Here is a 12,109-nt window from a genome sequence, read left to right on the forward strand (position 1 = left end):
AGACAAAAAAAAAAACAACCACAAAAAAACAATCTGAGCACATTTACAAAAATCAAGAACAAAGTTATTTTTTAAAAAGTACAGCTAGCCGGGCGCAGTGGCGTGTGCCTGTAGTCCCAGCTACTCAGGGGGCTGAGGTGGGAGGATCACTTGAGCCCAGGAGTTCTGGGCTATAGTGTGCTACGCCGACTGGGTGTCCGCACTAAATTTGGCATCAATATGGTGACCTCCCGGGAGCAGGGAACCACCAGGTTGCCTAAGGAGAGGTGAACCGGCCCAGGTTGGAAACGGAGCAGGTCAAAACTCCGGTGCTGATCAGTAGTGGGATCGCACCTGTGAATAGCCACTGCACTCCAACCTAGGCAACATAGCAAGACCCTGTCTCTAGAAAAAAATAAGTACAGCCATATGACCAGGGGAAGTGGCTCATACCTGTGATCCAGCACTTTGGGAGGCCAAGGCAGGAGTATCACTTGAGGCCAGGAGTTGAAAACCAGCCTTGGCAACATAGTGAGGTCCCATATGTATTTTTTTTAAAAATTGAAAGAGAAAAAAGTGTAGCTATACAATTTACTTCAGCAAAAAGGGATAGAGAGCAGGCTCGGCACTGTGGCTCATGCCTATAATCTCAGCACTTTGGGAAGCCAAGGCATTTGGATTACCCAAGGTCAGGAGTTCCAGACCAGCCTGGATAACATGGCAAAATCCCATCTCTACTACTAAAAATATAAAAATAGCTGCATGTGGTGGCACTCACCTGTGGTCCCAGCTACTTGAGAAGCAGAGACACAAGAATCGCTTGAACCCAGAGGGGCAGAGATTGTGGTGAGCCAAGAACACACCACTGTACCCCAGTCTAAGCAACAGAGCAAGACTCTGTCTCAAAAAAAAAAAAAAAAGATAATGGGATAGTGAACAAAGAAAGTAATGAACACTTAGGTAAATCTAAACAAAATGTTGCTCTCATAAAATAATAAAAATACTGTTTAAGGACAAGACACTACTTGTTCTCCGCTCCCCCCCCACCACAATACTCACAGCCTCACCACCAAAATCCGCCTTGGAAGCCATTAGGACTTATCCCATGTGCCCTTGCACCATTTAGTCAATTACCAAGACATCTGAGATTTCTCCATCATCCCAAATCACCCGGACTCACCGGGTGATTTTTTGTACTTCTTTTTATCTGATATTATCTTCTTAAACCTCCAACACTTCCTCCACTATTCTATTTTTGTTTGAAACAGGGCCTCTATCGTCCAGGCTGAGTGCAATGGCACAATCTCAGCTCACCAGAGCCTCTACCTCCCAGGCTTAAGCTATCCTCCCACTTTAGCCTCCCAAGTAGCTGGGATTACAGGCATGCACCACCAAGCCTGGCTAATTTTTTGTTTGTTTTTGTAGAGACAGGGTCTTGCTATGTTGCACAGGCTGGTCTTGAACTCCTAAGCTCAAGAGATCCTCCCGCCTTGGCCTCCCAGGGTGCTGGGATTTGTAATCCACAGCACCTGGCTTTTCCACCATTCTTCCTTGTTTCTTACCTTCAGCTGATAACTTGGGAAGTCCTCTCTTCCTCTCACACCCCATATCCAATGCATCCGCAACTGATGTATCAACAACTATATCAGCTCTCTGGGGTGGTATTTGGCCAAGAGGGGTAAACTGGAACAATCCACAGCTGGGTAAAATTTGGGGATCCCAGGTACCAGTCTGCCCCACTCCCTGCATGCCTCGTTGCCATGCCTGGGAAAATGGAGGAAATCAAGCACTTTCTGCTCACAGCCTAGCAAAAAGATGCCAAATCTGTCAAGGTCAAGAAAAAGAAGGACAAGCTGGACACAACAGCTCACACCTGTAATCCGAGCACTTTGGCGAAGCTGGCCAATCATGAAGTAAGAGGCTCAAGACAAGCCTGGCCAGTATGGTGAAACCCCGTCTCTACTAAAAATACAAAAATTAGTCAGGCGTGGTAGCACGCGCCTGTAGTCCCAGCTACTTGGGAGGGTGAGGCATGGGAGTTGCTTGAACCTGGAAGGTGGAGGTTGCAGTAAGCCAAGATCACATCACTGCACTCCAGCCTGGGAAACAGAGTAAGACTTTCTCAAAAAAAAAAAAAAAAAAAAAAAAGGACAATGCAAAATTTAAAGTTCAATACAGCAGATACCTTTACAGCATTACACCCTGGTCATCACGGACAAAAAGAAGGCGGAGAAACTGAAGCCTCCCTGCCCCCTGATTTGTCAGTGAAGGAGCTGAAATGAACCATACACACTGATTTGAACTGTTTAAAAATACTAAAAATTGCCAGGCGCAGTGGCTCACACCTGTAATTGCAGCACTTAGGGAGGCTGAGGCGGGTAGATCACAAAGTCAAGAGATCGAGACCATCCTGGCCAACATGGTGAAACCCTGTCTCTACTAAAAATACAAAAATTAGCTGGGCATGGTAGTGCACGTCTGTAGTCCCAGCCACTTGGGAGACTGAGGCAGGAAAATTGCTTGAACCCAGGAAGCGGAAGTTGCAGTGAGCCGAGATTGTACCACTGTATTCCAGCCTGACAACAGAATAAGACTCTATCTCAAAAACAAACAAATACTAAAAATGTAAACACATATATACAAAACCAAACAACTGTATCAATTTTTTCTTTAAAATACATCCAGGGCCAGGCATGGTGGCTCATGCTGGTAATCCCAGCACTTTGGGAGGCTAGGCAGGTGGATCGCTTGAGGTCAGGAGTTGAAGACCAGCCTGGCCAACATGGTGAAACCCTATCTCTAGTAAAAATACAAAAAATTAGCTGGATATGGTGGCAGGAACCTGTAATCCCAGCTATGGAAAGCTGAGGCAGGAGAATCACTTGAACCCGGAAGGTGGAAGTTGCAGTGAGCCGACATTGCGACATTGCACTCCAGCCTGGACAACAAAAGTGAAACTCCATTTCTTAAAAAAAAAAAAAAAATCCAGAATCTGACCCGAATCTGCTCTCCCCTTCCACTGCTACCACCTTGATCCAAACAATCCCTATCTCCTCACAGCCTCCAACCTGATTGCCCTATCTCAGCCTTCTCTCCCTATAGCTCATTCTCAGACTCTATGCCTGATTTATTCTTCCAAAGCTCACGTCAGATCCTCCCTCTCCCCTCTTAAGAAACATCTTACTGCTGCTTATCATCTCAGAGAAAAAGTCACAGTCCTCGCAATAGCCGATGAGGCTTTATGCCTCCCGTCCTCCCGCAGGCCCTCTCTGAGCTCATCCCTATCACGTGCTTGTCATGCTCCACCCACCCAAGCATCCTAAGCGTTTCTGTCTCAGGGTCTTTGCATGTGCTCCACCCTCTGCCTTAAATGTTCTCCCTGATAACTGAGCAGGAATTGCACTTGAGCTGATATATTTATGCTGCATCAAGGTCACTGTCATCTTACCATATCAAACTGAAAATGTCACTGCTATGTGGAGAGTAGGACATATTTTATTGAGTAAATGATTTTCTCTGTTTCCATGCTTCTGCACTAGTGGATTTGTTCAGTAATAAATATGTGTGACCAGGCTGAGCATGGTGGCTCATGCCTATAATCCTACCACTTTGGGAAGCTGAGGTGGGTGGATTGCCTGAGCTCAGGAGTTTGAGACCAGCCTGGGCAATATGGTGAAACCCTGTCTCTACTAAAATACAAATAATTAGCTGGGCGTAGCAGCGTGTGCCTGTAGTCCCAGCTACTTGGGAGGCTGAGGCGGGAGAATTGCTTGAATCCGGGAGGCGGAGGTTGAGTGAGCTGAGATCATGCCTTTGCACTCCAGCCTGGGCGCACACAGTGAGACTCCGTCTCCAAAATAAATAATAAATAAATAAGTGTGAACTTTATCTGAAGAAAAAAAAAGGAAAGAAAGAAAGAAAAACTTGAGTCCTACTGGTCTGTTCACTGCCCCTTCCTACTGCAGCACACTGTCCATGTTTGACCCATCTGGAATGCCTTCTCCTTATCCATTTTCGAGCTTCAGTCCTCAGCCTTCCACAAAGCCCCAGGCCTCAGGCCATTCCCTTGTTCTATCTATGACAACACTCTGAATATTTCCTTCACGAATCATAGAGCTATTTATACAATTATTTTCTTAATGACTATCTCTTCTTTCGGAAATACTTTCATTTTTGTTTTTAAATTTTAAATGTTAAATTGTAGTAATTTATTTATTTATGTCTTTATTTATTTATTTTGAGACGAAGTCGCACTCTGTCACCCAGGTTGGAGTGCAATGGTGCCATCTCAGCTCACTGCAACCTCCACCTCCTGGGTTCAAAGTGATTCTCCTGCCTCAGCCTCCTGAGTAGCTGGGATTACAGGCGTGCATCACCCCAGCTGGCTAATTTGTGTATTTTTAGGAGAGATGCGGTTTCACAGTGTTGACCAGGCTGGTCTTTAACTCCTGACCTCAGGTGATCTGCCAGCTTCGGCCTCCCAAAGTACTGGGATTACAGGTGTGAGCCACTGCGTCTGGCCAAATTGTAGTAATTTATTCCTGAATAAGCAGAATATTTACATCATTCACACTGTGAATTCACACTGTGAGTGATGTACTAAAGGCTGTGCATTGAAGTCTCCTTCTCACTCTTCTCCAGCCCCTCCACTCACCTCTCCAGGATGTCCATCTAAGCAGAGTCTTGTGTTTCCACAAATAACATTTTATGCATATGTAAACAAACATGCACCTCTTCTTCCTCTTCCCCACCACTTTTTTTCTTTTGGCACAAATGATACTAAATTATATACATTGGTCTTTTTGCTGTCTCCCCTCTCCTGTTGTCTCATGTCTTTTACTCATTTTACTCAGTTATTTATTTAATTCAGTTTAGTGATATCTCAAGGGAATAAAGATGAATCCCCATTTCATTTGTCATGTTTAACTAGAGCTTAAATGGAATTTTTTTGTTCTCATTTCTTTCTCTTTTTTAAAAAAATTTAACATGGACAATCCCTACTGTAATTTTTTATTTAACTTGGACAGTCCCTACTGCAGAACTCATTTATTTTTGTAATCACTCATGAGCAATGTAAAGGAAGCATCTATGTGTTTATCTTCTACCCAAACATTTAAGATTGGCAAATACGGCCAGGGGCAGAGGCTCACACCTATAATCCCAGAACTTCGGGAGGCTGAGGCAGGCAGATCCCTTCAGCTCAGGAGTTCAGGGCCAGCTTGGCCAGCATGGTGAAACCTCATCTCTACTAAAAATAGAAAAAAATTCTGGGCATGGTGGTACACGCCTGTAGTCCTAGCTACCCAGGAGGCTGACGTGGGAAGATCACCGGAGCCTGGGAGGCTGAAGCTGCAGTGGGTGAGCCATGAGCAATGGTTGTGTCACTGCACTCCAACCTGGGTGATAGAGAAGGACCCTGTCTCAGCGGGCACAGTGACTCACGCCTGTAATTCCAGCACTTTGGGAGGCTGAGGCAGAGGATCACTTGAGGTCGGGAGTTCGAGACCACCCTGGAAACTTGGCAAAACCTTGTATCTACTAAAAATGCTGAAGAATTAGTCAGACGTGGTGATGCATGCCTGTAATCCCAGCTACTTGGGAGGCTGAAGCAGGAGAATCACTTGAACCCAGGAGGTAGAGGTTGCAGGGAGCAGAGATCACGCCAGTGCACTCTAGCCTGAGCAACAGAGTGAGACTCCATCTCAAAAAAAAAAAAAAAGAAGAAAAGGAAGACCTTGTTTCAAAAATGATAATAATTTAAAAATTAGCCAGGCATGGTGGCACACACCTGCAATCCTAGCTAATTGGGAGGATAAGGCGGGAGGATTACTTGACCTCAGGAAGTCAAGACTACCATAAGCAGTGATTGTGCAAGTGCACCACAGCCTGGGCAACAGAGCAAGACCTTGTCTCAAAAAAAAAAATTTGGGGGCCTGGCACGGTGGCTCACGCCTATAATCCCACCACTTTGGAAGGCCAAGGAGGGCGGATCACCTGAGGTCAGAAGTTCAAGACCAGCCTGGCCAACATGGTGAAACCCAGTCTCTACAAAAATTTAGCCGGGCATGATAGCAGGTGCCTGTAATCCCAGCTACTTGGGAGGCGGGAAGCAGAAGAATCACTTGAACCCGGGATTCAGAGGTTGCAGTGAGCTGAGATTGCCTCATTGCACTTCAGCCTGCACGTCAGAGTAAAACTTTATCTCAAAAAAAAATTTTTTTTAAAGAAATCGTGCTATCACCTACTCTTGGTGAGGGCATAGACACTTACATAGATGTCTAAAATTTTTAGGAAACAATGTGGCATTCTCTTTTAAAATAAAAAATACAGTGTTCTGGCTGGACTTGGTGACTCACACCTTTAATCCTTGCACTTTGGGAGATGGAGGCAGTAGAATCATATGAACTCAGGAGTTTGAGACCAGCCTGAGCAACATAGAGCAACCTCATCTGTATTTATAAAATACACACACACACTCATATACATACACACACACACACATACACACGCCACACACACACACACACACACACAAATGGAATGCTATATGTATATATATAGTGTTCCTTTAGAAGCACTGACCATAATTGACTGTTTCTTTTATTACATTACTTTCCTTGGCTTCAGGGATACGTCAATCTCCTTGCCTTCCTTTCTACACTTTCTTTCTTTGCCTTCTTTGTAGAATTATCCTCCCCTCCCTGGCAATAGGTCATGGAAGTCCTCAGGGCAGCTCTGATACCCTTTTCCCTTGTTTCACACTCTACTTGCCAAATGATTTTATCCAAATCCACTGTCTCAATTAAGATTTTGTTAATTTGGAGTCAGGCCCACTGGCTCATGCCTGTAATCCCAGCACATTGGGAGGCCCAGGTGGATGGATCACCTGAGGTCAGGAGTTCAAAACCAGCCTGGTCAACATGGTGAAACCTGTCTCTACTAAAAATACAAAAATTAGCTGGGCGTGGTGGTGAATCCCTGTAATTCCAGCTACTTGGGAGGCTGAGGCAAGAGAAAATCGCTTGAACCCAGGAGGCGGAGGTTGCAGTGAGACGAGATTGCACCACTGTACTCCAGCCTGGTTGACAGAGTGAGACTCTGACTCAAAAAACAAAAGAGTTTGTTAATTTTTGCAGTGATATGGAAAGATTGAGTTAAAAAAAAAAAAAGTCATTCATTTTTGGAAAATTCTTAGCCTTTTCTTTTTCTTCCTTTTTTCTTTCTTTCTTTCTCTCTTTTCCTTCCTTCCTTCCCTCCCTCCCTCCCTCCCTCCTTTCTTTCCTCCTTCCTTCCTTCCTTTCCTTCTTTCTTTCTTTCTTTCTTTCTTTCTTTCTTTCTTTCTTTCTTTTTTTCTTTCTTTCTTTCTCTCTTTCTTTCTTTTCTTTCTTCTTTCTTTCTTTCTTCTTTCTTCCTCTCTCTCTCTCTGTCTCTCTCTCTCTCTTTCATCTCACTCTGTTGCCCAACCTGGAGTACAGTGGTGTGATCTCAGCTCACTGCAGTCTCCACCTCCCAGGTTCAAGCAATTCTCCTGCCTCGGCCTCCCAAGTAGCTCAGATTACAGGTGTGCACCACTACGCCTGGCTAATTTTTGTATTTTTAGTGGAGACAGGGTTTCACCATATTGGCCAGGCTGGTCTCGAACTCCTGACCTCAAAGTGATCCACCCACCTTGGTCTCCCAAGTGCTGGGATTACAGATGTGAGCCATGGTGCCCGGACAGGTATTCCCTCTTTCCCTAGTGACACCTTCTGAAAATGGTGTCAGAACCTTGCAGTTCTTTTAACTATAATCCACTGTTATACAGGAGGCAGATTAATGTGGTGGTAAGGTGTTGAGGAAGAGAAACTATTCTATAATCCTATGAGTAGGTCTTAGTCTTTTCGCAAGCCTGTGCCTCTGGGCTGTGACCTTCACAAGTGGTTCTCAGCATTTTTCTTTTCTTTTTTTGAGACGGAGTTTTGCTCTTGTTGGCCAGGCTGGGGTGCAATGGCACAATGTCAGCTCACCACAACCTCTGCCTCCTGGGTCCAAGCAATTCTCCTGCCTCAGCTTCCTGAGTAGCTAGGATCACAGGCATGTGCCACCACACCCAGCTAAGTTTGTATTTGTAGTAGAGGCAGGGTTTCTTTATGTTGGTTAGGCTGTTCTTGAACTCCCGACCTCAGGTGATCTGCCTGCCTAGGTCTCCCAAAGTGCTGGGATTACAGGTGTGAACCACTGCACCCAGCCTCTTCTTCTTTTTAGGTGTGGCAGGAAGGCTAGACAGGGCTGGAGTTGGGTATTTTCCTCCCCCTAAGTCAATTATACTCTGGTAAAATATTTTCTTTGAGGGCAGTCAGTTGTTAGAGAAAACAGAGAGTTCCAAGTTTATTTCTTTTTAATTTAATTTATTTAAATAAGATGGTGGTCTTGATATGTTGTCCAAGCTGGTCTTGAACTCCTGGGCTCAAGCAATCCACTCACCTCGGCCTTGTAAAGTGCTGGGATGACAGATGTGAGGCATGGTGCTGACCCACTTATTTCAAAATGGTTACTTTCCCCTCCTCCTACTGAACCTTAAGAAGATTTCTCCCCCAGTCTTCACCAAGAGAACATTGATAGAGATCCTGGAGGTAAAACTCAGGAAAGGCTGGGCATGGTGGCTCATGCCTATAATCCCAGCACTTTAGGAGGCCAAGGCAGGTGGATTACCAACATGACAAAACCCCACCTCTACTAAAAATGCAAAAATTAGCCAGGTGTGGTGGCACACGCCTGTAATCCCAGCTACTTGGGAGGTTGAGACAGAAGAATCACTTGAACCTGGGAGGTAGAGGTTGCAGTTAGTCAAGATTACCACTTCATTCTATTCTGGGCAACAGAGTGAAACTCTGTCTCAAAAATAAAATTCAGGAAAGTATGAGGACCCTCGCAAGACCAAACCCCCAGAGTTTTTTTGCTTTTGTTTTTTGTAGAGATAGCGTTTCACCATGTTGCCCAGGCTGGTCTCAAACTCTTGGTCTCAAGTGATCTGCCTGCCTCGGCCTCCCAAAGTGTTTGGATTACAGGCGTGAGCCACCGTGCTGGCCTCACCAGAGTTTTTAACTCCTTTTTTTTTTTTTTTTTTTTTTGAGACAGAATTTTTCTCTTTTTCCAGGCTGGAGTGCGGTGGTGCAATCTCGGCTCACTGCAACCTCCGCCTCCTGGGTTCAAGCAATATTTCCGCCTCAGCCTCCTGAGTAGCTGGGACCACAGGCGCGTGCCACCACACCCGGTCAATTTTTTTGTATTTTTAGTAGAGACAGGGTTTCGCCATGTTGGCCAGGATGGTCTCGATCTCTTGACCTCATGATCCGCGCACCTCGGCCTCCCAAAGTGTTGGGATTACAGGCATGATCCACCGCACCCGGCCAGAGTTTTTAACTCTTTAAGTTTGTCCACAGGCTGAGCCTCCTTCAATTTGTCCATTAGAGTTTAAGTTTTTCTATCAGTACAGGCTTTAAGATGTGATTCTCTGTGGTTCTCAGTAACCACCTCTTTCTCTGGTATTTGGGATGGCAGTTTGCCCTGTGACCTCAATTCTCTGATGGATCTAAGCAAAGTTCTTAGTTTGTTCAGTTTTTTTTTCTTGTTGTAAGTACAGAAGTCATAACTTCCAAGCTTTTTCACATGTCAGACCAGAAACTAGAAGTCCCTTAATTAATATTTTCATCTCTGTGATTCATAATTTAAATTTCTAGCCTGGGCTTTTCCTCTGAGCTTCTGATCTATCTATACTTCCACTCAAATATCTCAGAGGGCCAGGCGCCGTGGCTCACGCCTGTAATCCCAGCACTTTGGGAGGCCGAGGCGGGTGGATCACGAGGTCAAGAGATCGAGACCATCCTGGTCAACATGGTGAAACCCCGTCTCTACTAAAAATACAAAAAATCAGCTGGGCCTGGTGGCGCGTGCCTGTAATCCCAGCTACTCAGGAGGCTGAGGCAGGAGAATTGCCTGAACCCAGGAGGCGGAGGTTGCGGTGAGCCGAGATCGCGCCATTGCACTCCAGCCTGGATAACAAGAGCAAAACTCCGACTCAAGAAAAAAAAAATATATATATCTCAGAGGTAACTCAGCGCAATGTATCAAGACTAAATGTATGATCTCCTCCCAAAAACAAATAATTTTTCAATTTCCCCTCCTCAAAAATGGCACTCCTCCAGGCTCAATTCCCAGGCCACAGAATACATCTCTGATGGCTTTCCTCTCCATACCCAATGCCTCACCAAGTCTTGTTGATTTTAATTCCTTGATATCTCTCAAGAGAATCCATACCTCTTTCTGTTGTCACTATCCTGGTTCAAGTCACTTACCAACAACTGCAATAGCTTCCTACATTTGCCCATCCATCCGTGAAGACTCCCCTATCTCACTCACCCATTCAAAATGCAACGCTGATGATGTTCCACCATATTGTCCCTGTGTGCCCCAGCCCTCTGCAACAGAGACTTTGTACAAGTGCTGCTCCCTCTGTTTGGAAACGCCCTTTCCCCTCCTGTCTCCTGGCTCACCCAAGACGACTTCTTCAGATCTCAATTCAAGCTGCATGCCCTCAGGAAAACTTTTCTGACTCCCCAGGCTAGATTCCTGTCTTTGCTTTTATAACTCACAGAACCCTGCCCAGCCCCTTCATGGCACTTATGCTGCCTTGTAATGACATATTCATTTGTGAATTTATTTAGCGGAAGTCTGTCTCCCCAGCTAGAGTGTAAACACCAAGAGAGAAGGAAACAAGTCTATCTTACTCATCGTTTTTATCTCCAGCCCCTAGCATAGGGCCTAGCACAAAGTAGCTGCTACGAAAATTTTATTAAATGACTAATTTAAATCTGTCTTCAACATCCTGATACCTCCCAGATGTATAAAGCCAGCCTGGTCCCCTCTGCTAATCTGGACCTATAGACTGTGTCTCCTGCTACAAAGTTCCTCCTGGTGGTCTACAAAGAATCCTACCTCCTCTGCAGGGCCCGGACCTGGTGAACACCACCACCTTTTACCTGCTGCTTCAGGCAGAACCTGATGGTCATCTCAAACTCTTCCTTCTCCCTCAACTACCGGGTTCGGAAACCACAAAGTCTGTTCCCTCCTATCTCCTCAATATCTCCCAAACCTGCTCATTGTTTTCTTCCACAGCATCCCTACCCTACTTTAGACCACTATCACCTCTGGCTCATATTTCTACAGTAGCTTCCAGAATGGTCTCTTTAGGAAATCTTGTCCGTCCAAAGGATTCCCCACAAACAGCTCTATTTGAAACACAATTTAAAAAAAAAATTCTACCCAAAATCAAAAGGAGAAACACAAATTTCATTCTTATTTTATTATTTTATTTTAGTTTATTTTTTGAGACGGGGTCTCACTCTGTCACTCAGGTTGGACCGCAGTGGTCCAACTCACTGCAGCCTTGACCTCCCTGGCTCAAGCGATCCTCCCATCTCAGCCTCCCCAGTAGCTGGTACTACAGGTATGTGCCACCAGGCTTGGCTAATTTTTTGTATTTTGTTGTATAGGTGGGGTTTTGCCATGTTGTCCAGTCTGGTCTCGAAGTCCTGGGCTCAAGCAATCTGCCTGCGTCGGCTCGGCCTCTGAAAGTCATAGGATTACAGGCTTGAGCCACCACGCCCAGCCTAAATTTCTTTTTTTTTTTTTTTTTTTTTTGAGACAGAGTCTCACACCATCACCTGGACTGGACTGCAGTGGTGCGATCTCTGTTCACTGCAACCTCCGCTTCTGGAGTTCAAGAGATTCTCCTGCCTCAGCCTCCCTAGTAGCTGGGATTACAGGCCTCCACCATTGCACCCAGCTACTTTTTTGTATTTTTAGTAGAGACGGTGTTCTACAATCTTAGCCAGGCTAGTCTTGAACTCCTGACCTCATGATTTGCCCACCTCAGCTTCCCAAAGTGCCAGGATTACAGGCATGAGCTACTATGCCTGGCCCAAATTTCATTCTTAAAATGATTTTTTTTCTTTTTTCAGACAGTCTTGCTCTGTTGCCAAGGCCTGAGTGCAGTGGCTCTATCTTGATCTCAGCTCACTGCATGCTCTGCCTCCTGTGTTCAAGTGATTCTCCTGTCTCAGCCTTCTGACCTCAAGTGATCCTCAGCTTT

The 12,109-nt window shown here is 45.3% G+C and overlaps 1 pseudogene; it reads left to right on the plus strand.

Moving 5' to 3' along the window:
• Nucleotides 1–1,739: 1,739 nt before the first annotated feature.
• Nucleotides 1,740–2,261, plus strand: LOC116526906 (annotated as a pseudogene).
• Nucleotides 2,262–12,109: the final 9,848 nt, after the last annotated feature.

The sequence above is a fragment of the Sapajus apella genome, unplaced genomic scaffold, assembly GCF_009761245.1.
Source record: "Sapajus apella isolate SASKATOON/1434 unplaced genomic scaffold, GSC_monkey_1.0 scaffold52, whole genome shotgun sequence".
NCBI classification, from domain to species: domain Eukaryota; kingdom Metazoa; phylum Chordata; class Mammalia; order Primates; family Cebidae; genus Sapajus; species Sapajus apella.